The following is a 25,485-nucleotide window of genomic DNA, read 5'->3' as shown; positions in this document are numbered from 1 at the left end:
TGGGCCTAGATCATCTACCACTTCAAAAAGTCAAAAGTTGGGTTCCACCAACTAGTTGGGGGGGGGGGGCTAGCCCCACCCAGAATGTGGTGCTTTTTAGCACTTTAGTTTACTAACTTTCAAAACCACAAAGTGATTTTATTGCAGCAGCTCTGTTTCAAGGCTGGGTTGCATAACTTAGGTCAGCAGAAATGTAGTCCTCAATTCCAATCCTTACCCTACCAGACAGTGCTTTGCAACCAAGAGAAGGGCCTCTTAAGGACCACTGCCCAAGGGATCTATTACTATCTCCATTTTTCAGATGGGATCAGGAGATAGGGGACTATCTTGTCTTTGGTTACAAAGCCAGCTTCAGAGATGGAAATAACTGTTCTTGACCTGTTCCCGAAGAGCTAGCTACATGTCTGGTTCCTCCACACTAGGATTCCCCATCGGCCTCCTCCTCTAACCTCCATCTATCACCATATCCCAAACAGGCCAGCTCACTTTGTTCTTGTGGGAGCAAAGATAGAAATTCCCGGCTGCTACCGACATGCTGCAGGGAGTAGTTTATTAAGCAAAGTAGAATAACCATGTAGGCGAACACAGAACAAATACCCTATTCAAAAACCAAGGGTTAAAAGGTTTGGATGAGGGTGGGGGTGGGGGTGGGGCTTCAAGTAATCGCCATATTCCTACTTTTAAAAGGGTCATGCTGGAAAAGCCCTGGCTTCCTCTCCTTCCCCCTCCCCCTCCCCTTCTAACTAAACTTAGGAAATTAACAAGCAGAAGATAGAAATGCTTCCCCCCCCCCCCCTCCAGGGGCCCACTGGGTCCCGTTGGCTTGGATGTTCATGGGCGTGGTATGAAATATTTAAAGCAGTGACTAAAAATTTTCCATAAAAGCCCATCCAAAGTGTAACAACCTTCCTGCTTCAGAAGTCAGCTTGGTCTCTAGTCATCGTAAAGATTTCACATCCTGCTCATCACCCTCCGTTATTTACATTTAATATTTAGGTTGGGTGGTTGGGTGGGAGGGAGTAATTAGTTTTGCTTGTAAACTGTCCATCACAGTTGTAATACTGACCGAGCCATGGAGCCCATTGGGGGCCTAATAGATTTCAGGGCATTATACTTCGGGTAGCAGGGATGGGGGGCTGGGAGCTGGAAATCAATAAATGGTGACTTCGTCTCTGCACAGCCCCATATGGAAGTAATCAAGCGCAAGGGTGGCAGCTGGGGCCAATAGCAGTCACCTGCAGCTGAGGGACGTGGGGGTTTCGGATGGGTTTTTAATGCTAATTTCCTGCCGAAACAATGAGCTAGAAAGCGCAGAGCAACAGACGAGGCCGGATGAATGGAGACCAAGGCGAACAATAGCTGCACCTGGTGCTAGGAGCAGGGGAACAGAGCCGGCACGCGCCAACAGCCCAGGGCACATCTGTTACCCTCGGCCGGCCCAGCCTCCAGCCCCCGCCCGCCTGGTAAGTAATCCGGGACCGCGGAACATTAACAGCTTGCAGCTCAGCAACAGGTTTCAGCGGTGTTGTTGTTGTCCCTCCCCCCACCCCCAAAATTCGACGCTGCCTCGAGTCTTCTCGCGAGGTCCCTCCCCACCCTTGGCAAGAGAGGCAAGAAGGAGTGACTGCCTGGAGAAGATGCTTGGAGAAGTTGGAGCTGGGTTCGAATCCCCGCAGCCACCCACATTTATTGATTCCCTCTGGGAAGCTGGAGCGACTCCCTTCACACCTCTCCGGGCCTCGGCTGGGAATCGACAGCTCCAGGGGGTGAGGGTGGATCGGGAATCTGATGGCCTGGAGTCTGACATTTGGTACCCTCTGGACCCAGAGGCCCGACTCCCTTCCCCTCTAAAATTAAAGGGCTGAAAGGAGGCAGTGGAAGGCCAGGGTACCAAGTAACAGATTTGCGTTGGCTCTGTTTCCTCCTTTGTGAAACTAAAGGGGTTATATCAGCTGTCTTCTCATGTCCCTTCCAGATCTAAATTCAGATTCCACGACCCTTCTGGTGCTCAATCCTCAACAGAACCTAAGCTGGCAGCTTTGTTAGAGAACTAGTCTTACCTCCCTCTTTTTACAGAGGAAGAAAATGAGGCTCAGGAGGGTAACAGCAGTAGCACATGTACTAAGTGAAGAAGCCAGGAAGTTCCTCTGACTACAAATTTTGGGCTCCATCCCCTACACTGCAGTAACTCCTTTAATCATTATGGTAATCATTATGAGCATAGACTTTTAGATCTAGAAGAGGCCTTAGAAATTATCTAGGCCAATCTCCTTATTTTATAGGTGAGGAAAATGAGGCACAGAGTGACATATCACACAAGGCAGTATGTGGCAGACCTAAGATCTGAACCCAGTCTCCTTAGGCTCCAAGTCCAGTGGGTCTTTGGGTCTATGATCCCTCTCGATACACACATGGGTCTTAAAAAGTAAAAAATGCATCTTGCTTTTCCCCTAAAGCCCTTCTGCTATTCCTGTGCTGCTTAGGGGAGAACTGGTCATGGGAAAGGCCATAATTATTGCATCAAAAAATCCAAAGGGATGATGTACAGATTTGTTTGGAGCCCCAGCAATGTTCCCCAGCCCACCCCCACCCCCAACTGTGGCTGAGCGTGTCCAGATTCTGTGCCGACACAGAACCCATGCCCTGCCCATCATCTCCCGGCTGCTTCAGAATGAAAGGAGACAGGAATGTGACTGGCCCAGACCCCAGACAATAGACAAAGCCCTGCCTTTGCTGGGCGGAACAAAGGGAGTTCACTCTGGCGCCCTTTTTCAAAGTCATCCGGGGTGCGCTTTTCAAGTTTGCATGCACACAGTCTGCCTCACTGGCAGCAGCCGCACGGACATGATTGGGGCCCCTCCAGAGGCCTGCCTTAACCACTGGACCATCCGAAGATCCAACACTGTCACAAAAGGATGGCTTTTTGGAATCCACAACCTAACCTCCACTCCTCATTATCTGTGACTTTTGCTTAAAAAACACACACACACACACACACACCCAAATCCTACAACCCTAGATAGAATTCAAGTCCTTTCAATCACATTCAATTAAGGCTGGCATTATAACCAAAGACATTCTTACTTTAAAACCATGAGAAAACCAAACAGTTCCCTTATGTCCTTTCTGTCTCCACCCCCAACAACATGAAAGACAGTGAAGCTTAATGAGCACTAGCTTGTGAGAGAGTCAGTTTTTTAGACCTGCCTCTGCCCCTAGGCTGGTTGTGCCTCTTTCCCTTTCTGACCAAAATTTTCATCTCTACAAAAAATGGCTGAGCTAGATAACCTCTAAGGTCCCTATCGGCTATATGAAGCATTGGGCTGATCTATACACATGGCACAAGAAAAGTCCCCAGACTTCCTTTACTATTTAGCATACACAGGCCTATAAGTAACTCTTCCCCTGAATATGTGATTTTAAGGGCTTTCAATGAATTGGACTCTCTTTTAAGATCCAATCCAAATCCCCCACAGCTGTACACACATAACCTTGTATAAAATTTGTTTAACTAAAACCCAAAGCATTATTTTATGATGTTCTCAACAAATACAGCTTTATCTTTACCTGGCTCATTGGTTTTATGGTATTCAAGCATAATGCTCAGCTTATCCAACAATACTAATACTAATAATAATAGCTGTCATTTATATAGGGCTTTAAGGTTTCAAAGAACTTTATGTATGTTATCTCACTTGATATGTATGTTATCTCACAACATCCCTGTGAAATAAATATTATCCCCATTTTATAGATGAGGAAACCGACACTGAGACAGGGAGGTAAAGTGACTTGCTCAGTCACATGGCCAAGTGTCTGAGGTAGGATTCAGGCTCAGGATTTCCCCGACTCCAAGTCTAACCACTATCCACTGTGTCATAGGCTACCATTTTCCTCATCTGTAAAGAGTTTGGGTTGAAAGAGATGCTTTCTTAGATATCTCCTAGCCATGACAGTCTATGCTCTGTGGTCACTTCTAGATATGACATTTTTTGACTGTATGAAAAGACCGTCCTTTATTAATACTGTGTCTTTAGAACTGCATAATTCCCTTGCTCCAAAAAAAAACAAACTAAAACAAACAAAAAAACTTCACTTAGGACATCCCCTGGTTATCAACCCAGGACTACTTCTTCTATTCTTTAATAATTTTGTCAGGTCTCATAGCATCCAGGATACAAGAGAAGCACATTTGTAAGGGTTTCAACTTCAACTTTCACTTTTCTTATGGTGCCTACCAGGTCATTAGATTCAAGCCCCAGTCCCTTAGTGGTTAAAGCACTGGCAGGCTGGGTTACTTTAGTGAAAACATAGCTTTCTTTCCCTCTTTCCTTTTCCTGTCTATTTCCCAATTCCAGGTCCTTGTTCAGACAGTGCCCTCTACCAAGAATGCCTTTCCTCCATCACTAAACTTGAAAATCCCACCTATCCTATCAAGACCCAGCTCTAAATCCCCTCTCTCCCCTCCCCAACCCCAGCTGGAAATTATCCTTTCTTCATCAGGCTTTTGCTTTTATTTCACTTAGTCACTTAACGTGCTCTATTGTGTTTTATGGGTTCTCAGTATATGTGTCATATTCCTCTACTAGACTGTAAGCTCCATGAGGAGCTACATGGGCTGTGTCTCATTTATCTCTTTAGCTTCCTGAGCTCTAGTATGGCCTTCTGTAGCCATCCGGTACTTTATTTATTGAATTGAACTGAATTAAATTCAACTTATCTTCAAATACTAATTCCTGAGGCTTGTTCACTCTGAAGGAATAAATGACAATTATGTCTCTATGTGTATTAACTACTAGATTGTAAGCTCCAGTAGGGCAAGGGCTATGTCTCATTTATCTTTGTAACTTCCTGAGCCCTAGAATGGCCCCTGTACCCATCAGGTTAATAAAGGTTTATATAAAAACACACACACACATACATGTATACACATTTCCCAGACATTCAGATTGGCCAATACAGATGCTGGACAGCTGTACCCATATCAAATACCAAAAGGGAAATATTGTGGGGAAAAAAAATAAAATCTATCCTAAGGGCTGCTAGGTGGTGCAGTGAATAGAGTGCTGGCCCTGGAGTCAGGAGGACCTGAGTTCAAATCTGACCTCAGATACTTAATACACAGACCAAAAAACTAGCCATGTGACCTTGGGCAAGTCACTTAACTCCAATTGCCCTACCTTCCCCCCTCCTAAAAGATAAAATAAAATAAAATCTATCCTAAAATGAAGACCTAGAAAACTCTATGAGGTCATTCCAGTACTCTCAACAAGGAATAGCAAAGATGCTGAGGGTCCATATGTGTAAGCTGCTTGTGCAAACCTCTGGTGGAGAATAGACAGATAGACCCCTATGCTGCCCCTGAAGACCATGATGGCCATGATAAAGTTCTGGGCTGACATTTCAATCCAAGGTCTTTTCTATCTAACCTGGAGCTAAAATGACACGGATCCAGGCCCAATAAAAGGAAAGGTGGGAAGAATTAATAAATAACCATTCATTAAATGCTTACTGTGTGCCAAGCACTAGAGAAGACTCAGTTCCTTAAAAAGGATTGCCTGGGAGCTTCCAAAGGACAAAAAGATGAACGAGGGTGCTCCAGGGACTATCCAAAAGCCATAGGGTTCGAATTCTGGCTCTGGGGATAACTTTCCAAAGTTTTTACCCTTCTGGTAGGTTCTAGCAAGCTCATTTACATAATCACACCCAGACTGCCCCTCTAATTGTCATTTGCCATGAAAAGCTTGTCTTTGGAACTAACTAAAAGACATGGGAAGAAGTAGCTGTGGCAATGGAGGCTTGAGGTGGTGGAAGCAGAGAGAAGAAGGAAGAAAAAATATAACCAAGGTTGTGGGAGAATCTTAGCCCAGGGTCTGGATGGATGTTGTCAGCTGAAAAGGATTGTGACAGTTTTATTGCCATGGATGAACTCTATTCCCTGAATAAACTATAGTAAATGCCTTTTAAAAATATATAGTAAGAGAATTTTGAGTCAAAAGGGACCTCAGAGGTCATCTTGATCCCCTATGCAAGAGGGGTGCTTATTTGGTTAAAATAAAATAAAATAACATAACTCTGTATATGGACAAGACTCAGATTCAGAGAACCACATGTGAATCCCAGCTCTGCTGCCTTCTAGCTGGGTGGCTGTGGCTAAGTCACTTCCTCCTTTGGGGCCTCAGCTGCCTCCTCATCTGTAAACTGATGGGGTTGGCCCAGCTGGGCTCTGAGGTTCCCTCTGGCTCTAAAGCCCTGATCCTAGGAATGGAAAATGAAACACAGACATACAAGGAAGGCTGTGTATGTATTTCTTGAATTATAAAGCTACCAAAACTTCCTCCCAGAGAGGCATTTGCTAGTGACAGCAGGAGTGGCTCCCTTAGCTTACATGAAACACACAGAAGCAACCATGTACCATCAGGGTAAAATCTAGGCTTGTGAGCAGTTAGGCTGAACAGATACAGTAATAGCAAGGATGGCAGGTTCCTTGTGATTCTATTAAGAATGGCCATGACTCTACCGGCAGAAAGTCTGACAAGGAAGAAAAACTGGCCCCCTCAAAAAAAAAAAAAAAACTTGTCTCACACCCTGGACTATCAGGGTGGTGCTAAAGGAGACAGCCCTTCCTCAGTCATATCACAGAGGGACCTAACCTGGTTATCTCTCAATCTATCTACCTATTAATCCTTTGTCGAGATGCCTTTTCAGGACTGCACTTCCAGGGACAAGAGGCATGCCTTACTCTTAAATTGTTGCCCCAAGTTTCCGTCTTAGCAAAATGCAGCATTTTCACGGAGGTGGATGCCAGAGCCGGCCCAGCAAAGTGGCCAACCCAAAGCTACCCTGTGCAAAGCTGAGCAGCCGCCTGTAGGTTGGGCTCTTCTACCAAAGCCCCAGAAACACTGCATCGTTTCTCATCTAAGATACCCAAGAGCTCCGAGAGGCACCCGGGATCCCTGCCTGGCTCGGCATAAAAAGCAGAAGCAAGATGAAAAGTCTCACTTACCCTAGATGCCCAGATGACCACAATCCAGATGCCCAAGAAGCCAAATTTATTTGAAATAGGAATAAAACGCTCCTCTTCCCCTGCTCCTGATCTCTGAGCACAGCCTGGGACCAGCCTTCCTCCTCCTTTCATTAGCTGGACATGTGTCAGCTCTCTCACATCTGTGATTTCTCACTGACTAGAGCTGCCTGTCCAATTCCAGGGAAACACAGATGGATCCCAGATGGGAAGGTCCTGCCAAACAGACCAGCTCTTTACCTTGCCAGAATCCCCAGATACACACCACACACACACACACACACACACACACACCCTCTCTCCCTCTCTGTTTCTCTCTCTCTCTCTCTCTCTCTCTCTCTCTCTCTCTCTCTCTCTCTCTCCCCCTCTCACCCCTCCTTCCCTCCCTCCCTGTTACCAGGGCTCCTTGCCAGCTGATGTCACTAAGTACACACCTCCCAGTGGTTCCTGGCCAATCTGACATTAACGTGTTAAATATGCGTAATTTGTTTATGGCTGACAATAACAGCGATGAGATTGTGCAAACTCTCCCCATGATCCCCCAGTGGATGTGCAGAGGGACAAGGGTGCAAAGGCAAATGCTGGGACATTCATTTATCTAGCAGCACCCTGATATTCTGTCTCTTGTCTTAGTGCTTTCCCTATTGTTAGACTAGCTTCTTCGATTGCTGGGGCCCCATTCCATGCTCTGTGTAACGGAGGCAGTCATTCCAAAGGATGTCTTACCCCCCTCTTCCCGCACCCCCCCCAAGAAAAACTGGACTTGAACATGAACTCAGAATTGGGGCAAATGTAAACTTGCAAACTCTGGGAAGGAGAAAACAATTTAAGATCTGTGGAAATCACTCACAAACTACTTCTCCACCCTAGATTCGGTAGCACTGCAAAACTGGCATGTGTTTAAAATTAGACAACTGCAGAAAGGCCTGGGAAGCTGTGAAGAGATCAGGCCAATGAGGTGAACACACACAAGCAAGGGATGGTCAGAGGAGATGGGCAGCAGAGGGGGTCAGCTGTGGGGCTTTCAGAGTTAGCATCAGCATGTCAATACTAGCTCATAGCCTGCTATGTAGTACATTAGAAATGGGACAATTAAGTAGAAGAAAAAGAGAGGCTCGAGCACATTTGGATTTGCAAACTTGATGTTATGCTTTCCCCCTATTTGAAATAACTAACTTAATATCAACCAATTAAACTGGAAAAACTCCATGCAATTCCATGAGCTGTCCAACAAATTATTCTTCCCAAGGAGTATAATGGGGAAGGTACATTAGGAAGAATTCCCATACTGGGAGGTCCAGCTTTTCTCAAATGGAACCATATCATCCCCTTACCCTTTGTGTCTTCATTTCTCTCCTTCTATCAGGGATCCATACTTGGGCTCAAATAATGGCAGGAAGGGATGGTCCAAGTCAAAGCCAATTCCCTATTCCTACTATTTTAAGTTGTCTCTTTGACTTCCTTCTTCTTCCCTCCCTTTCTAATATGAGACTACAGAGGCTTAGCCTACCCTCTCTATACTCTGCTGGCACAACCTTCCTTCAAAGTATATCTACATGTTTTAAAAAATAAGCCAAAATGGAGGACGGTGGTGTGGAAGAACACACCGTAAGAAGAGCTAAACAGGTCAGGGGAGCTAGGTTCAAGCCTCAGATGTGTCTAATGAGCTACATGACCTTGGCCAAGGTCTTTCCCATGTCTAAGCCTCAATTTCTCCTCTATGAAATAAGAATTCAATGAGATGCTTTCTAGGTCCACCACCTTCTACCTTTTAGACTGTTATTGATTACTATTGTTTTTACATCACAGAACCTTATGAACAAACTCCTTGTCTCCTCCAATCTGTCGTAACAAAGGTAAAACAAGTAAGGAAAACCAAGTGACTGTCTGATAGTGTATGCAATGGGCTATGCCCACAATCCCTTTTCTTAGATATAGTCTGGCTCTGGTACTCTACAATTCTGGTTTCTTTTTTCTTTACAGGGGGAAAAAAGGTAAAGAAGAATACAAATTAACCAAAAGAGACTCCTGTTGTGAAGTTTAATGTGGAACTAAGGTCATGAAAACCCACAGCTCTGCAACTAACTTACAATTAATTCAGGAATGAGAATAAATGATTAGAAATTTACATTGCAGCCTCATCAGTCATAAGAGGACTGCTAAATGAGTCAGTTTATGGGAGACAAGTGGCCATTGCAGGAAGCATGACCTTGAAAGGTGAAAGCCTTTGGGTGAGTTTCCTCATCTATAAATGAGAGAGCTGGATGGAATAGATGGGCTCCTAAATTTCCTTTGAGTTCCAAATCCATAATCCCATGGACCTGTAACCAGGGCAAGCCTAAAATGAGAATATATCACCTGAGAATGGCTCATTATTTCTATACTAACCAACTTTGCTCTGACACCTTCCCTGAAATAGACAGTCTTGCCACTTACTAGAAGTTTTGGTAAAAGGAATTAAAAGGTGGAATTGTGTGAGGAACCATCTAGCATACAGAATCACAGAATTTTAGAGCCCAAAAGGACCTTAGTTGCTATCTAGTCCAACTCATACCAGAAAGGAATTCCCAGTGTACAAATCCAGGCTCTCTGTGAAGACCTCCAATGAGAGAATATTCCACACCTCCCAAGGAAGTCCAGTGAGAGGCCACGGGATAGAGTGGAAAAGAAGGCTAGATTTGGGGGCAGACAATGAGGGTTCAGATCCTAGCTCGGACACTTATTATCTGTGCAATCTTGTAAAAGTTAATTAGCCTCTCTGGATCTCAGTGTCCCCGTTTATAAAATGAGGTGATAATAGGTAGCCTTTAAAGCTCCTTCTAGTTCTCCCATGGTCTTCTGCATTGTAGTTATTCACATGTTTTATCCCACTGTGATCTCCATGATGGAAAGAAAGAAACAAGCATTTATTAAGCACCTACTATATGCAGGCAACTGTGCGTAGTGCTTCACAAATATTATCTCACTTGATCCTCACAACTCTGCGAGGTCAGTGATATTATGACCCCCATTTACAGCTGGGGAAACTGAGGCAGAGAGCAGGGTTTTTGTGGTGTTTTTTCTTTCTTTTTTTTTTACATGACTTGCCTAGAGTCATATACCTCATAAGTATCTGAGGTCACATTTGAACTCAGGTCTTTCCAATTCCAGGACCTAGCCACCTACGTGGTAAAAGGAATAGTATGTTGGGTGGAAACTGTTGAGTTTTTGGCCTGACATTAGGAAAACCTTCTTACAATGAGAGCTGTCCAAAAGAAATATGTAGGAGGCGATGAGCTCTTTTCACTGGGAGTGTTTAAGAGAAGGCTGGCTGACAACTTCTCAAGGATGTGAGGAAACTCCTAGTCAGGTAGAGTTTGGAGTGAAGGACCTTAAAAGTCTCTTCCAAATCAGATTTTGGGATCTCCTCCAAACCCAAGGATAGAATTTCATACCCAAGAGATACATAGTAAATATTTGTTTCAATAAACCAAACTGAATGCAACCCGTACCAAAAGGTCTGATGTGTCAGGCTGATAGACCTCAGTTTTCTAATCTGTAACAGAGATAAGACTCGATGATGTGAATTATCTATAAATTATGATCCTAGAACCTCTACCAGGTAATTCAGAACCTTTGGCACAAAACATTTTCAATTATAGACAGAACAGATAGATATGCTGCCCTCAGGAGTTAGCGCTGATCCTCGTATGCCTGGGGCCTTTCCTCTCCAACTAGGGTCTAGACAGACACTGACCAACTTGAAGGACATGTGCCATGGTCTGCAATCCTCTTCCCATGCTGGTCAGCCTCTTTAGGATGTTCCAGCTTGTCAGTGTCTCTCCTATAAAATGTGGCTCCAGAACTGGATAAAATACTGTCAGCTGAACTGAAATGGGAATTGAGGACATTAGGACCATCTTCTCACTCCTTAGCTCCAAGGCTGAATTAGAGTTCTTGGCCCCCTTGTCACATTGTTGACAGCTCGTATTGAACTTGGCAGTCACTAAAACACCCAGCCCTCTTCTTCACCTAACCTGCTGTCAAACCAGGCCTTCCCCATCCTGCACTTGTCCAGTTGATATTCTGAATCCAGGTGCAGGACTTTACATTCATCCCCATCAAATTATGTTGCATTAGTTTTGACCCATTGTTTTGTCTGCCAGGAGCTTTTTGGACCCCAGTGGTAATCGTCCTGACATCTGACAGCTTTCCATCCCAACTGCATGTCATCTCGATGTTATATAACCCTTCTTTGTGTTTTCATCCAAGTCATTCACCATAAAGTGTCAAAAGCAAGGCAGAAGATAGATAGATCCTGTGGCTACCAAAGGAGAGCTTCCTAGAGACTGGCAATGATTCCTAATCACTTGCCCTAGGGCATAGTCCTATACCCATTCCTGAAGCCTAAAGGGCTTCAGCCAGCCCAGTCAACCAGCCAAAACTGACGGTCAAGGTCAAGCGTTAGGCTAGGTGCCGAGCATGCAAACACAAACATGAAACTATGGCCGCCCTCAGAGAGCTCCCACTCTATTACATGGTTCGCAGCCTCGTCCCCAAGGATATTGATGAGATACTTTATAAGCTGACATCACCCAGGATCCTCTGCTTAACCACATGGGGCCATAAGGAATTCATTTTAGAGGGTCACCCAAAGAGCTAACTTTTTTTTTTTTTGGAGGGGGAAGGTTAAGTAACTTGCCTAAGGTCACATGGCTAGTAACTGTTAAGTGTCTGAGGCCAGATTTGAACTCATGTCCTGATTCCAGGCGGGTGCTCTATTCACTGTGCCACCTATCCACCCCCTAAAGAGCTAACTTTTTTTTAAAAAGTACTGATGGGGTGAGCTAGGTGGCACAGCGGATAGAGCACTGGCCCTGGAGTCAGGAGGACCCAAGTTCAAATTCGATCCCACACATTTATTAGCCGTGTGATCCTTGACAAATCACCCCCATGGGGGTGGGGAAGGGGAAGTATTGATGGCTTAGAGAGGTAGCATTACATCATAATGCTGAAGGAGGTGGCCTCAAAGCCGGGAAAACCTTAATTCAAATCCTGTTTTTGATACATATGTGATGCTGAGCAAGCCATTTAACCCCTCAGTGCTCTAGACAGCTCCAAGAGTCTGAGCTGCAGAGAAAGTTTCTGGACTGGAATGCCTTTTACCAATGAAACCACAAGTCCAAGTTCCATCCCTGTCCTACTGAGGTTTCAAGGGGGTAGATCCTCAGTTATTTGGAAAACTTGACTATCCCAAAGCTTCACATTCCCCAGGGATTTCCAGAGCCAAAGGTTTCACAAACCTCAAACAAAATAGAAGAAAACTCACATTCATGATACACTCTTCTGCAGTGAAATACTTTATACCTAACCTCTGATAATCACTGATAACTTCCCAGTTTGAAAAAAAAGCTAAGATTTAAACATTATCATCTGTATATGCATAGTTTGGGGGAAAACTTCACTTGCAAATATGCTCTGTGGAGTCTGACAATATTACAGATTAGAGCACTTCTCCTCTCTGCTGGAGGGCTGCAACAGCCTCCCCTTTGCTCTATTCCACACTTCAATCCATTCGACGCAGCAGCCAAAGAGATTTTCCTAAAGGTCAGTTCTGACCGTGTCACTCTCCTACTCAATAAACTCTAGTGGTCTAGAGGCCTGTTACCTCTAGGATCAAATAACTCTTCAGTTGGGCATTGAAAGCTCCTCATAATCAGGTTTCTTTCTACTTTTTTTTCCCCTACAGAACCCCTTGTTCACTTCCAAACATCTAAACCCTGCTCAAAGTCCACCTTCTAGAAGTATTTGCTGATATCACCAGGTGCAAATGCCTTCTTCTCAGAAAATTACCTTGTACTTTTCTTCTACATATTATTTACAAATCTCTTTATGCACATATCTCTCCCACAAAATGTGAGCTCTCTGAGGGCAAGGGCTGTTTCAGCTTTATCTTGGTATCCCTGCACCTAGCACCTGGCTCCTGCCATCAAGTTACAACATAATATTTAAGTTCAGGTTTCAGCAAAACTAAAACTCTCATCACTGGGACAATGTTCAGCCATTTCTAATTTAATGTCTGCCACCTAACATAGCAATTTATAGAAAAAGCACTTTCCTTACCACCACCTGTGATGTAAGTATTATTCTCCCCAGTTTATATATGAAAAAGCTGAGGCCAGAGAAGGGAAGTGACTTATCCAGAGTCACACAGTGAGCAAGTGTCAGAGCCAGGATTTGAACCTTGATTTCCTGATGAGCGGTTCGTGAGGACCATGGTGCCTTCCATTACACCATACTGCCTTTCATAATAAGCTGTTACATGTGAAACTACAGAACTCAAATAAGATTTCTACAGCCTCATTTAAGAATCACTACAGAAATCAGGGAACTCCCCAATGAACACTAACTGCTTGTGGATGAGTCACTAGGCCTGCTGGGCCATAAGTCACACTGCAGTAGATGAAAATCAACACTTGCATCCTTTCAGCATCATTTATAAACTCCAGCGGTTCCCTATTGTCTCCAGAAACAAATAAAAAATTCTCTGTTTGGCATTCAAAACTCCTCATAACCCAGGATGCCCTCCCAAGTTTCTTTACACCTCACTCCCTACATACTCTCCACAATCCAGTGACCCAGGCTTCCTGACTGTTCCATGAACAAGATGCCCCATCTCTCAGCTCCAGGCATTATCTCTGGCTGTCCCCCATGCTTGGAATACTCTCCCTTCTCAACTCTGCCTACTGACTTCCCTGGCTTCCTTTAAGTTCCAATTAAAATCCCATTTTCTACTGGAAGTTTCTCTCAATCCCTCTTAAATCTACTGAGTTCCCTCTATCAGTTATTTCCTATTTATCCTATTTACATAGCCTTTTTGTATGTTGTCTGTCTCCCCCACTAGACTGCAAGCCCCTTGAGTGCAGGGACTGTCTTTTGACTCTTTTTGTATCCCTGGCACTTAGCACAGTGGCAGGCATAAAGTAAATGCTTAATAAATGTTTATTGGATGATTTTATTGATTGAAGGACTCAAAGCAGATAAAAAGTTGATGGAAGGGACGGCCAGGTGGCTCAGCGAGTAAGAGCACCGGCTCCAGTGTCGAGATGACCTGGGGATCAAATCTGGGCTCAGATTCTTAGCACCACACCCAGAAATAACTGGCCGTGTAACCTTGAGCAAGTTACTTAACCCCGACTGCTTTTAAAAAAAAAAGTTGATGGGACAGAGTCTCAAGAGATAAAAAAGGCAGATGTTTATTTACTGAACCAATATGTAAACCCTATATTCTAAAGCCAAAGAATATAGTGGGGAAAGAGCACTGCATTTGGTATTCAGAAAACATGAATGTGTATCAAAATTCTACCATTTACAACCTAAGTGACCATGGACAAGTCATTTGAGCCCTCTCAGTCTTAATGTCCTCACCTGGAAAGTGAGATACTGGCCCTGGTCTTTCTAATTTTCCATGATTCTAAGAGAGACTACCCAAGTCTAGAATAAGGTTGATCTGACCACCCAACCACATCACCTCCCCTAAAGTTCACATTTTTTTAAATGAATATTTTCCAAATCTATCGACTTAGACAAATGAAAAGCCAACATTTACCAGATATGATAGACAAGCATCTTGACAGAAAGAGAATAAAGAGGTAAGGACTTGGGAGTCCTCGTTATCCATGAGGAAATGGAGGCAATGTCACAGTGTACTACAAAGAGCTCTGGATCTGGAGCGGGAGGACCTCGGTTTGAATCCTGATTCTGTCACTTCCTATCTCTGTGTCAAAAGCAAAGTCATTTAATCTCTTTGGGCTTCCTGTTCCTCATAGGCAAAATGAAGTGATTAGATTAGGTGACCTCTGAAATTGGTCTCTTCAAGCTCTAAATCTTTGATCCTGTGACCTAGAGAGTTAGCTTCACATATATAAACCAGATTCTTAACAAATAGTGTTATTCAGGCCAAGTTAGTTTCCTTTTCATTTTTTCCTCAATGGGGGTGAAGGCTAATAACTTTCCAATTAATTCAACAGAATCCACAAACCATAGCAGTGAATAAACTTTTAATTCCATTCAGTAAACATCTACTAAGCACCTAGTAAAAGCTAAGTGCTGGGGATACAAAAAGAGGCAAAGGACAGTCCCTGCCTTAAAAGAGCTCACAATCTAATCCAACCTTTCAATATTTTAGTAACAAATAAGAGTGTAAAAATTCGCTGGTCATATACCCTGGTTTGTTTGGGTTTGTTCCATTTTAAATCATTCATACACTTAAGAAATATTTTTAAGCACTTCCAAGGGCTAGGAGAGGCAGTGTGGTGATGTGGAGGGTTGGTCATGGAGCCTGGCTGACCTGTATTTAAGTCCCATATCTGCCACATCCTGATTGTGTGAGCCTGGGCCATACACTTCTTCAAGCTCTAGGCAATTCTCTAGAAGAGTTGGAACTTCATTGGTAAAGTATGGTTCCTCTCCAGGGAATTTCTTATACCCACAAAATCACAGATGTAGTCCCCATCCTTATTATGTTCTAGGCCCTAAGGGAGATGAAAAGAAGGGTAAGGCAGGAGCAATCCCTGTTCTCTCAAAGTTTGGTAGCAGAGAACAAATGGTGACTACTAACTAACATTTAAGAAATTCTTCATTAGAGAAAACCTTTTTGGGTTCTCCCTCTCTCTGGCAGAGTAGCTCTTTGCAAGGATATTTACTGCTGTGGTTCAGCTCCAACATACCTCGGATCTCACTGACGTGCTTACTCTGACCAGTGCTGCCAACCACACTGATCTATCCTCTACAACTCTTATCAATGTCCTCCCATCGATTCAAAAGAGGGGTTTTACCTAACATGGTGAGGGCTTTCCTCGTATTCTCTTCACACTGCTTCTTCACCTATGGAGAATGTGGCCTGGCCATTTTGTTATTTATTATTTACTCTTGGCAATGAGGTAGGATAGTGGATGAAGGTGTGGGGCCTGGAGTCAAAACCTTTCAGTTGAAATCCGGCATCAGATACGTGCTGGCCACGTGACCCTAGGAAAACCACTCAGCCCCTTCTCAGTCTCAGTTTCCTCATCTAGAAAATGGAGATAGATAATAGTACCTACTCTCAGGGTTGTTGTGAGGATCAAATGAGATAATATGTGTCAAGTGCTTTGCAAACCTTAAAACATTATAAATGGGGTGGCTAGGTGGCACACTGAGTAGAGCACTGGCCCTGGAATCAGGAGGACCTGAGTTCAAATCCAGCCTCAGACACTTAACACAAAAACTAGCCATGTGACCTTGGGTAAGTCACTTAACCCCAATTGCCCCTACCTTACCCCCTCCAAAAAAAACAACCCACTCTATAAATACCAGCTATTGTAATTTGCCATCAACATAAGGGAAAACAATACTCCAGAACTCTAATCAAGGCAATAACTGTAAATTCAGTATCATCAGCAGTGTCTTTATTTACCAGGAGGGCCATTATGATTGCCATTCTCAGGTTCATGGACAATTCAAAGGACCATGAACTGGTTTACTTCAAGCCAGATATGAACATGATGTACCATGGACAGAAATTTGGTGGGATAGATGACATATTGAATTGCTTATATCTTAGGGAGAAAGGGAGAAAATTTGGAACTCAAAATTTTATTAAAAAACAAATGTTAAAAATTTTCTTTACATGTAACTGGAAAAAAAATAAGTACTACTAAAAAGAAATTTGGTGGGGAGGTGTTTGAAGGAGGGGGCATTACAAAAACAAGGTCCTTGTGTTCACAGGCCTTGCAGCCTAGTAGGGAAGTTCAATTCCTTTCCTTTGGGGATAGTTCAAGTAATTAAAAACAGCAACTTTCCCTAGATCATTTGCAGACATTTATAATCCAGATTCTAGTCCAATGTTCTTTTCCCACTACACAAAGTAAGAGAAGGAACAAAGTTCCAGTTGCTGCTTGTGGAGTCTTTTAGCTTTTACCAAGGACACGGTGGGAAGGTCCAAAGTGTTAAGGCAGTTAACTGTTAACTGATGGCAGTCACCACTAACCAACAGTCCTGAGGGGATAGCACTAGTGTTCCTTGGGGGAAGACAACATGATAAAGTAGAAAAAGTGATGGATTTGGATTCAGAAGACCCATGTGGACTAATATGGAAACATGTTTTACACAACTGCACATGTATAAATAACCTCTCTCAAATCGCCTGCTTTCTCAATGAAGGGGAAGGGAAAGGAGAGAATTTGGAACTCAGAATTTTTTAAGAAATGAATGTTAAAAATTGTTTTTACAGGGCAGCTAGGTGATGCAGTGGACAGAGCACCAGTGCTGGAGTCAGGAGGACCCGAGTTCAAATCTGGCCTCAGACCCTCACTAGCTGTGTGATCCTGGGCAAGTCACTTAACTCCAGCTGCCTCCCAAAAGGATTGTTTTTACATGTTATTGGCCAAAAAATAAAATATTAAATTTTTTTAAAAGAAGACAACCCATATGTAAATTCTAGCTCTGCTATGTACAACCTAGGTGACCTGGGGCAAGTACTTCATTTATAAAATAAGGGAACTGGTATTCTGGAAAGCAATTTGGAACTATTCAAGAAAGTCCCCATGCTATTCCTACCCTTTGACTCAACAGTTATCCCACTGTAGGGCAAAATACCTCCACCAAGATCAAAAATGGAAGAAAGGTCAGTCAGTCAATAAATATTTGTTAAGCACTTACCATGTGTCAGGCACTCTGCTAGGCGGTACCTACTATGCGTCAGGCACTCTGCTAGGCAGCAGCACCTACTATGTGTCAAGCACTCTGTTAAACACTAGAGATACAAAGAAAGGCAAAAGATAATCCTTGCCCTCACAATCTAATGGGGAAGACAACTGCAAACAACTACTTACAAGTGAGCTGTATACAGGATAAACAGGAAATAATCAACAGAGGAAAGGCACTAGAATTAAAGTCCCCTATATGACAAAATAGCCTCATCAGCACTCTAAGTCATCAAAAAACTGCATGCGAAGTAGGCACTCAATGGTAGGGGAAAGGCTGAACAAACTGTAGGATATGGATGCATGAATGGAATAATAGATACCAGATTAGCTTGGGACTAACTAAGTCTATGAACTGAAGCAGAACAAAGATAATAGTGGCCAATGAACAACATAAGCAAAGACTGTAAAAATGTAAACAGAAACAACACAAATAGGCAGCCAAATGCAGATTAATCACAATGAACAGTGAATACAGGAGCATAGAGGATGTTGGTAGAGACCTTGGTTGCTAAGCTTATAACTATGTTCTGTTTTCATTTTTTGTTACAAGAGAGAGTTTAGTGGTGATGGTGGCAGGAGGAAAAGAGAAGCAAACAGATAAGATGTAAAAGGAAAAACAAAAGACATTTTTTAAATTAAAGAAGAAACAAAAATAATAGGGTTGGATTAGAGGACCGAAAGAGGTCTTTTTCAGCTCTCTTGCAATCCTATGACCCTTTTGAAGACGCAGGTGAGAATGCTCTCTGGAAAAGGTCACAGCTCAGGATGACTCAGAAATGCACCCAGACCCATTTGGAAGTGGTACCGTGTTTCCCCGATAATAAGACCTATCCCGAAAATAAGCCCTCCCCTTACTGTGTAAGATTCCTCTAAAATAAGCCCTCCCCCGAAAATAAGCCCTATTGAGATTGCTACTGTAGTGAAGGTGATCCCCTGCGCTACACGCTACATTACGGTACCCTCTGTATGCACCGTCCCCCCCCCCAACCGGTGAAACGCACGCCGCGCTCTGAGCTGCATCCAATCAGAGCTGCAGCAGTGAGCGTGTCATCCTGTTCTTTATTGAATTCATTATTGAATAAAGGTACATTTTTTTGTTCACATTAACCTGTTTATTAAAATTGCTGTCAATGTTCATTAAAATAAGCCCTCCCCTGAAAATAAGCCCTCTGGTGTTTTTCTATCCAAAAAAAATTAATAAGACAGTGTCTTATTATCGGGGAAACGGGTACAAGGTGCCAAGTCAGAGATTGGAAAGGGTGTGTGTGTGTGGGGGGGGATGGTCCCAGTAGTACTGGGAGCCAATTACATGGGATTCTTAAGCTGGCTATGCCCCAGCCTGAATGAGTATCTTACAGGTAATGACATCTTGCCTGATCTCTAATAAATTCTTGGGAATTGAAGATCCATTAGCCTGATCACATACAAATTAGCCCAAAGGCAGGTAAGGGAACATTTTCTTTCATATGAGAAAATCCTTTGGGGGCAGACAAAAAAGAGAAATGATTCATTCAGTTCACTGTAATCCTTAACAGTAGAAAAAACATTGACAGGTATGAATGACTATTCTGGGCAAAATAAATATGCAGAATTTCTCGGTTACTTAATCAGGTAGTAAATACCTTCATTGGTCAAAGCCTCAAGCAGGAAGACAGAGAGGCTTTTCCGACCACAGTATTTACCATACCAAGAATCTTTCAGAGAAATGTGTTCAGCAGTGGCAGCTATGGGTGAAGTATAGGACTGCAACCCAACTCTATAGGACACTACATTCAGAAGGGGAAAAAAAAAAAGGTGGGGACTCCAAGAACATTAGAGCTAGAATGTAATTTAAAGATTACTGTAGTCCAACCCTCTCATTTTGAAGAAGACCAAGGGAGGGGAAAGGACTTGTCCCCCAGCCACACAGTTCCAAAGAATAAAGCTATGGCTATAATCCAGATTATAATACAATGTTCTTTTCCCACTACACAAAGAAAAAAAGAGGAACAAAGTTCTAATTGCTGCTAGTGGAGCCAGGTGACTATCCAGGATAAAAGAAACATATTTATGCTCTTTGGAAGCTGGAATGTAGCCAAAGGGGAATGGAAGGATGCAAAAGAAAAAATTTAAAATGCAGGGCAAGAATAAACAACTCATGTAAATGAAGACAATGCCCCACATGTGACAGGAAGAGTCCTTCCTAAAAAAATTTTCATTGTAATCAATTGGGAAGATTTTTCCCCCCACTGTGGCTCTGTTTCAGATTTTATAATGCAAGTCAGTGGGGTTTAAAGTCAGTTTGCACTTTGCATATGTTCCCCGTTCAGCCAATTCTGCAAGAATGAATTTTCTTGAGTATGTGTGCCAATACAGAATTTTCTACAGGTACAAAATAATCCTCCATAAAGCTGACTTTCTTGTTTCCTGCCTTTTAACACGGCATGATGCATACAAAATGATCACAGACCATCAGAATTAGGTGGGAACCTAGAGGTTCCCATTTGACATGGGGAAATGTAATTCCAGAGCAGAGACTGCTCATGGATACTTTTTACTTTTCATTTTTAAAACAAATTGACAATGGAAGCCAAAACTTACTATTCACACCTACTGCTGGTCATGCCTAAGCAGAAAAACTGTCTATTTCCAATCTTCAAATTGTGATCTACCACCTGTATCTCTATAGTAGGCAACTCTGAAGATGCCCCCTCCCTTCAGGTGTCCTAATAAACTATAAGTTCACACTCCTTGGACCTCCAGAGCCTGTCAAAAGGAGCACCATATCCTCTATCATGGCACAGACCTTACACCAAGCAGAATCAGTTTCTTCCTCCTCTCATTCCTAGGCCTTGGCAAGGAAGACAGATTTTTATTATCCTCTTAATTTGCTTTTATTATTTCCTATAAAAGACAGTCCAGAAAGGGTTGGCCAAGTTTTCAGCTTATAAAAACTACAACAGAGGTTTCTAGGGAAAGGAAGAGAGTATGGTTTCAGGAAAGTCCCTTTCCCCATTCTAGACCTCAGTTTTCCCATCTGCAAAATGGAAGGGTGGAGGACAGAAGAACAAGGTGTGTGTGTGTGTGTGTGTGTGTGTGTGTGTGTGTAAAATAAATGGTCTCTAAGGAGCCTTCCAACTCTGGTGTTCTAAAATTACAGTATAAGAAGGATTTCAGTTATTGATACCCACAGGATCTATGAATGAATCCTATTAAAGCCAAAGGGAGTTATACTCATAAATACATTCTCCCTCAGAGTGACTAGTTAACAGCCCTGTTGGTGGGAAGAAAATTCTTGCTTCACTATCAGTGAACAATTAGGAAACCTCCACTGTGTGCTAGCCTCACACAAAAGACAGAATCACTGCAGTACATTTAACAAACATACTCCTACATCAAAACGCTCATTATTTAAATTGGCACATGGTGGATTATGTTAACAGATTTATTTATCGACTAAGTCTAATCATATTTCCTCACTTGGCATCAATACGGTATTTATTATTTAAGTTTGTTTCAACACGAGATAATTATTCAAAAGTTTTCCATATTTGATTTTTTTTTTTACTACAGATTTTGGGATGGAAATTAAATGTCCTGGGCTGCCAAACTAGATTTTATACAGAGAAAACAAATGAGCTTGGAGTCACTTCAGTGCCCTCACCTGTGAGTCCATTTTGTGACCCAGAGATTTCCCATTCCACTATCACCTTGGAAACTGGAAAAATTAGCATTATAAAGGAGGCTCTCCTAACAAGGAAACCAGGAAGAGAAAGAGCTGGGATTTTGGGTCATGGCAATTTGGGCTCTAGACAGAGATGAAACAGGGCTTCCCTCCTCTGGGTACAGAGGCAGCTGTGGATTCCAGGTGTGGAGTGCTGCACATATACAGCTTTCCTTTTTTTCATTATAAGGGCTCATTTGGTAGTGGACATGGAAAGTTTATCCAGATATGACTGTAATGAAAAAACAAAAGGCATCACATACCTTTTTAAAAAAAAAATTGGTCATGACATTCTATTTTATTCTCATCTGCTTTGCTATTTGCCCTTGATTCAAAGTGTGAGGGGAGGGGGGTGGAAAGTATAACTGAGAGCAGCATATTTTTCAATGAAGGTTATTTCCTGAAGTTGAAACATGTTCCTTCAGACTAAAAAAGTCACCATCCTGGAGATATCAAGGAGCATATAAGCCAAACTCCCCAATAGGATGTTTATGGCTCTTCTAGTTCTGACATTCTATGTTCTATGGACCTTTCCAACTCTGGAGTTCTCTAATTTATCATCTAAACATTTTCCAAACTGTATTGGCAGAAGACACCAGATTCTGAAATGGAAACCCCTTTGTACCAAGTTCAGTATTTCTACTCTTTCTTTTGCTTCTGCAATGTCAACACAACAATTTTTCCTACTAATACCCCCAGTCTCTCACATCTTTTCGTAAGCTCCAGTCCCAGAGAGGTATAAGGGATTCCTCTGGTTTCCTTCCCATGCTTCTGGTGGCTCTCAGGACAAGGGCCCTAGAGCCTCTCTAGGATTTCTTCTTCATTGACTGATTACAACATCACCATACCTGGATCCTACAAGGACTACACCCTGAGTACCTAGGGCCTAACATCCAGGGGCAAAAGCATTCAGCTAGGAAGCCGAAAACATGATGCTAGTCATATCTGTGGCCCTGATTTGCTACTTGCTTGGGAGTAAGAGATTTCACCTCTATGGGCCTCAGAGTCCTCATCTGTACAATGGGGAAGGGGGTGGTGGTACTGAGGAAGCGCTTTGGCCTCAGTGATCACTAAGATCCAGCCTGAGTCCTGGCATTCTAACACTTCAGTTTAATTCTACAAACCTTTATCAAGGGCACTTGTTATCTGCTTGTAAGCAAGACACACTGTATTAGATAGTGGGGATGCAAATTCAGAAGTAAAAAACAGATCCCTGCCTTCAAGAAGACTATTCCCTATTGGAATTCTCTCCTTTAGCCTTAGTTCTTTTATTCTGTCAAAGCCTAGATGGGTGCTACACCTTCTAATTGTTCTCAGATTTCCAGTCTTCCCTTCTCTCTCCCACCCCTCCCTCCAATCTATCCCATGAACCACAGCTGTCAGGTACAGATGCATCATCTATTTAATGCAATCTCATCCTAGTTCCCAGAACCTTCTTATGGTTCAATTCAATGTAACCTCCACCCTGCTTTCTCCTTTGCCTACAAGCTAAAACTCAAACCCCTCAGCATAGCAATTCAAGGCTCTCCATAATGTGACTACACCCTACTTCTAATTCAATGTTCTCTTCCACTTTTTCTCCCTTGTCTTAATTCTATGGCAGTCAGACAAACCTCAGTGCGCATGCGCGCGCACGCACACACACACACACACACACACACACACACACACACACACACAAACACACACTATGCTAGTCATTTGCTCATGGTGTCCCCACCCACTCACCCTGCTCTCTTTGGCTCCATGCCTGATATAATATAATATTGTATTTTTTTCTTTTTTAAAAAAAATTCTGAACTTCAAAAATATCAAATAATCCGAAATTTCCAGGGAATCTGGGATCTCATCAGTGTGGATGGATATTCCCTCCACCAGGGCAAACTGTAATTCCTCCAATGCCTTCCATCCTGTGTGATTCACTTCCTCATCTTCCCAAATCCTCCACAGAGAATCCACCCTTTGTACTGCAGGCCCTTTTTTGTCTCATAATATTCCAAGGCCCCCAGGGCAACTCCTAGGTTGTTTGTCCTTTACTCTGGCTATGTGACCAATGGCTTCCCCTTCTTTTCCTGCCATAAATGCCACCAGGAGGTCTCCTAGGTGGGAACTGGACTACTCCCATTCTTTCTTTCTTTAGCCTGTGTGTTACATCTTACAAAAGTTTTTTGTTTTAAGTCCAGGGAGACTTATAGTCAAATTGCCAAGTTCCTGATTCTGCCCCTACAGGGAGCATGCGGAGACCTGAAGGACCCAAAGTCGAGCAGAGGAGACCAGATTTGCTGCTCAGACCTCAGCAGCACCCCCAGAGCCCAACCTCACCTGGCTAGGAACAAAGCACCAATAGTGATACTCCATTTCCTGCTGATTTCACCCAGATCACACACTTGGGCTATTTGTAATAAGAGGACTGATTCCTATTTCTCTGGTCCGTTGTTCAAGTTCTTTCTTTACTCACAATCTGGTTGTAGGTTATAATGTAGGCTGTATGTTTATTATTAGTCCCCACCCCCATTTTACATAGGACAAAACAGAGGATCAGAGGCTTGAGTTACTTGCCCAGGGTCATGTATAGCTAGTGTCAGAACCAGGATGTGAACCCAGGTTGACTGATCTCAGGGTTGTGACATCCAGCCTAGGTGATATTCACTGAATATTTATTGGAGGTGTCTCTGGTGACAGCAAAAATAAAGAGTACACAGACTTCTGCCCATATGGGGCTCATTGTCTACTAAGGGAAATAAGGCATAGACAAAAAGAGCTAAAATGCAGGGGAAAAGAGCCGTGGGCCTGGAGAGAGCTTCAAAGAAGGTGCTATATGGTCCTGTGTGACTTCAGAGAAAGCATTTCACCTTTTGAGGTCTCAATTTCCTAATCTGTAAAATAAGGAAACCAGACTGGATGATCATTAAAGGTCTCTACTAACTGTAATACCATAACTCTTTAACAGGATTTTGGAAGGGAGATATAGGAACCTGCCTAAGTAAAGGCATGGGGTTGGAAAGTGGGGGAGGGGGTTTCGCTTGTCCAGCTAAGTCAGGTCCCACCATTATCAACTGACATTTTTTTTAGTACTTGGCAGTTTACAAAGCACTTCGTTTTAAATAAACATTTTCCAACCACCCTCTGAGGTCTGTAGGATAAAAATTATTATGCCCATTATACAGAAAGGGAAATGGGAGAGAGTTAGGACTCAAACCCAAATCTGCTGACACCAAGTCAAGAGCTCTTTTCACTAAACACCATTACTGTGCAACTGCACACTTTCCTGATACCATCCATCATCAGCCTAAAACTAACAAGAAGCCAAGATCTAAGGGGGCTACACCTGGTGCCCCCCTTGAACTGTACCTGGGAACTGGGTCACCAGTTTGAAACACCAGGTACAGAATAAGGAGAACAACTTGAAAGAGATGATCCTTGTGCCCCTGACCAATGGCAAGGCCCCCAGCCCCCAACACACATCCCCATAATTTAGTGTCTGAACCAGTTCTCCCCAACAGAGGCGGGGCCAGTGGGGGGCAGTTTTCTAAAATGTGCCAGCAACACTACTAACTTCTCACTTGCTATCCTCTCATTATTCTTATCACTCCTATACCAACATCTCTACCATTTCCCAGCACTCTTTCTTCTCCACCCAAGTCATCATCAGCTACTTATGGTCAAAGGATCTAGAGGCAAAGATGAATGGAACCTCAGATGTCATCTAAACCAATCCCTTCATTTGATAGGTGAGGAAACACCCCCACACATACCCACACACCTCCTCCCACCCCCTACCCCCCCACCCCCCCCCCTGCTTTGGGGAAGTTCTGAGACTTATCCAAGATCACACAGTTAAAGTAAAACAGAGTGAAAAGTGAAACAGAGATTCAAACCCAGACTGGGACCAAATCCCCAATCTTTTCTCTAGGTCATGTTTTGTCTTTTCTAGGTCCATCATGATCCTCAACTTACCTTTCTAGTAGCCAGCTCTTTCAGGCTGGAATATCTGAATCCACATCAAAGGCATCCTGAAGCAATAGATTTTGCTA

The 25,485-nt window shown here is 43.1% G+C and overlaps 1 protein-coding gene and 1 long non-coding RNA gene across 12 annotated transcripts in view; one reads left to right on the top strand and one right to left on the bottom strand.

Annotated features, from left to right (window-relative positions):
• Positions 1 to 25,485, bottom strand: part of CBFA2T2 (CBFA2/RUNX1 partner transcriptional co-repressor 2) — a 178,804-nt gene that overhangs the window by 101,088 nt on the left and 52,231 nt on the right. For 2 of the 11 annotated variants that reach the window (XM_069077511.1, XM_069077513.1), the window contains exon 1: positions 7,007 to 7,381. The exons of 8 other annotated variants lie outside the window; for them this stretch is intronic. The gene's annotated coding sequence lies outside the window, so the exon portion shown is untranslated. Of the gene's footprint in view, positions 1 to 7,006; positions 7,382 to 25,485 lie in introns of those variants that run through there. One more of the 11 variants, XM_069077519.1, reaches the window with a different exon arrangement.
• LOC138153416 (uncharacterized) lies at positions 887 to 25,184 on the top strand. The gene is made up of 3 exons (XR_011166375.1): positions 887 to 1,463; positions 9,008 to 9,255; positions 17,274 to 25,184. It is a non-coding gene; the product is annotated as an uncharacterized lncRNA (long non-coding RNA).

Source organism: Petaurus breviceps, unplaced genomic scaffold (genome assembly GCF_028583685.1).
Source record: "Petaurus breviceps papuanus isolate PSGF00001 unplaced genomic scaffold, PetGlider_PUasm1.0 90994, whole genome shotgun sequence".
Taxonomy (NCBI): Eukaryota; Metazoa; Chordata; class Mammalia; order Diprotodontia; family Petauridae; genus Petaurus; species Petaurus breviceps.
This window is presented reverse-complemented; position numbering and strand designations above follow the sequence as displayed.